The sequence below is a fragment of the Nelumbo lutea genome, chromosome 1, assembly GCF_056320005.1.
Source record: "Nelumbo lutea isolate HS-2025 chromosome 1, American lotus-T2T, whole genome shotgun sequence".
NCBI lineage: Eukaryota > Viridiplantae > Streptophyta > Magnoliopsida > Proteales > Nelumbonaceae > Nelumbo > Nelumbo lutea.
This window is the reverse complement of record NC_142684.1, coordinates 37900221-37903483: the sequence shown is the minus strand read 5'-3', so window position 1 is coordinate 37903483 and position 3263 is coordinate 37900221.

Here is a 3263-nt window from a genome sequence, read left to right as displayed (position 1 = left end):
ACCTTGTGCCCTCGGGGTTAGAGCCTTTAAATAGTGAAGTTCTCGTGGGTTCTACGGAGTAGTTCTATGATCCTCGTTATGATGAGATTTGTTTTCGTGTTAATTGGGGGATAACATTGCCAACTAATAAGGCTTATCTATTCCACCCAAACCAGGCGGGGAGGAAGATAAGGCTTGCCGTTACGAGGTGTGATCCCGTAAGGTTTAGAATTTGATGGCGAGGTTTCTGGGGTCGTCAAGTAGTGGTCTGAGTCGGTATCCCCGAATCGATGCTCTTCAGTCCCGAACTAGAGTGAACCCCGAAGTGCCTTGGGACCAACGTGGTCTTGATGTGACCTTGTACCGAGGTGACCTCATCCCGAGGTGACCCATGTCGAGGTGGTTTGATTATCCGAGTTTGATCTTTTGCGGTCTTGGTATGTCGGGTTGAGCTGTCATTTATTAGTCAAGTCGTGTCCATGTGTCCCCCTATTGCTAGGTCGGGCCAAATCACCCTTCATCAATTGCCCCCCATTCCTCGAGTCGGGGGTCCCGACCCGGTGTGGGGAGTTCATGACGAGTCCAGGTGGATTTGACACAAGGTCTAGGCGGTCTGTCGAGCGGATCAGCCAGTCTAAACTTTTGAAAGTTCGGTTTAACCAGCAATAGCCCAAGTCATGTTGGGTGTACGTGTGGACGTCACGCTATTTATGGACTCCGCGGACGTCAAAAACTCTTTCAACTGATTTCATCCTTGGGCGTCGTGCAACCGGTTTTCATGAGAATTGTTGGATCAACCATATCTCAGCCATTGATTGCCTCGCGGTGAACTATAAATAAGGGGTCGAGAGGCCCCTCTTCTTCGCCAAAAATTATGTGATTGAGCTCTCCCGAGGTTGCATCGGAGTCTTTCAGCTTGCTCTTTCTTTGTATTCCGAGGTCGCTCGAGCTTGATGTCAGCTGCTAGCTTGGCTTTTCCCTTGAGGGCGGCAACGTAGCACTTGCGAGATTCGAACAGGTCGCCTTACACAACCCCTACTCCATAGTCTGTTGGGAACTTCATAGCCAAATAGTAGGTGGACACTACCGCGCGTAGTGCGTGGGTAATAGGTTGACCTACTATGGCATTGTACGGGGAGGGAGTCGCGACCACTAGAAATGTGTGCTCGAACCTTGCAATGTTGGGCCATGTGCTCAACTCTATGGGTACTGAGACTCGCCCTAGAGGTCTGACCTCTTCGCCGCTGAAACCTACTAGGGGAGTATCTATCGACTTGAGATCACTTTCTTGGAGCTGGAGCTTGTCGTAGGCTTCCTTGAACAGAATATTGGTCGAATTGCCTGAATCCACTAAGACGCGCTTGACTTCAAAGTCGTTTATCCTTAGCTTTATTACCAGCACATCGTTGTGGGGGTACTGGATCCCACGCGCATCATCTTTTGTGAAGTAAATGGGATCTTCAAGCCTGGGTCGCTTCGGGGGATTCCGCTCTTCATGCTCTAGTTCGCGGACTGAAGCTTTACTCGCTGCTAGGTGTAACCCACGATGATTGACCCGCCAGTAATCATGTTGATTACTCCACGGGTCGGCCTTTCTTCTGGTAACTACCTCTGCGGCTGCTCATTCTATCTCCTACTGGACTCGGGAGCATTTCTTCTTTGCTCCTCCTGCCGATCTGCTTGGTTCTTATTTTCTTCTTGTATGAAAATTTTAAGGTATTCACGATGGATGAGTTCTTCGATCTTGTCATGGAGGTTTCTACAATTTTCGTTACTATGACCGTGATCTTTGTGAAACTGACAATACACGTTCCTGTTTGTGGCGGGGTCCCCCCTCAACTGAGGTGGCTACTTGACATAGGAGGAGTCTTTGATTGCCATAAGGATTTCTCCTCTCTTCGCATTGAGAGGTGTGTAGCTTGTCCGTTCAACTGGCGGACTTTGGGAATGCCGACCTGACCTGTGAGATTGTGAAGAAGATCAGCTCCCAAACTTGTTTCCTCCCCTAGTCAGGGACTTGCTCTTTCTTCGCTTGCTGCCACCGTTACTCGCGGTGTCACCTTCTCTTTTCCTCTTTTCTGCTGAATTCTCGGTCTTTTGGTTCATCTCTTCCTCAGTTTCGATAAACTGATCGGCGAGCTTGAGGAATTCCGTGATGTCCTTCGGCTTATTGGCCACCACATGCCACTTAAATTCTCTGTGTGCTATACCTTTCTTCGCCGACGTGAGCCTCACTGCTGGATCTAGATTGGGGATCTGCAAGCAGGTGTCGTTGAAGCGTTTGATATATCTTATAATTGACTCCCCTTCTCTCTGAACTATGTTTATGAGGCTTTCTTGGGACCTCGAACACTTCTTACTGGTGATGAAGTGCGAGGTGAACAAGTCTACGAACTGCGCCCAACTTCTGATCGTCCTTGGCACGAGGTTCCTGTACCACGTGCGAGCTACTCCTTTAAATGTTGTGGCGAAGGCTACGCACGTGCAGGACTCGTCAGGCTCAGCTAGGTGCATCTGGGACTGGAAGGAGTCTACATGATCATTTGGATCGAAGGATCCACCGTACTTGTCCAGAGGAGGCATTTTAAAATCATTTGGCATTGAGGCCGCCAAGAGCTCAGAGGATAGAGGAGATGACCCGGACAGGAGAGGAGCGGTCTTAAAGGCTGCCAAGCTCGCATTTTCTTTACCTTTTGCTTGCTCTAGTTGGTTGGGCCCGACAAGTTGACTATGAGTTGTAGTTCAGCGTGACTTGCAACGCCTTCGTTGTTGCTTCTTGATCAGCTCTGCATTAAGTGTTGTTGACTTCTATATGATTGGGTATTGTCCTGGTGCAGAGTGGCTCTGGGTACTGAGGTTGGCTACCATGAATAGAAGGGCCTTGCTTTGAGTCTGCGGCCAGGGGCTCGAACCGGTTGCCTGCGAGTGAGCCCTCTTGATAAGAAGGCCGAGGTAACATGGCCCTGGCAGGCTGAGTATCTCCTGATCTGTTAAAGTTCTACGAAGCGGGTGGAGTGATCTGCCCGTCCCTCCTACCGCGGGATGAGACTTGGCTCCCAAGAGGAAGTGGGACCTAGGAGGTCTTGCCTCGGCGGGGAGGGTGGGTGCCCCGCTAACGGGGTTGATTCTGCTACACTACTGAGTGTTGAGGCAGAATCGGCTGCTAACTCTGCTGCAGTGGAGGGAATTGTTGCTGGAACTACTGGACTTGTTGCATTTGGACCTGGATGGCCCGAACGTAGTGTACCAGGTCGTCAAGTTGGGATTGCTTGACTCCAAGGGTA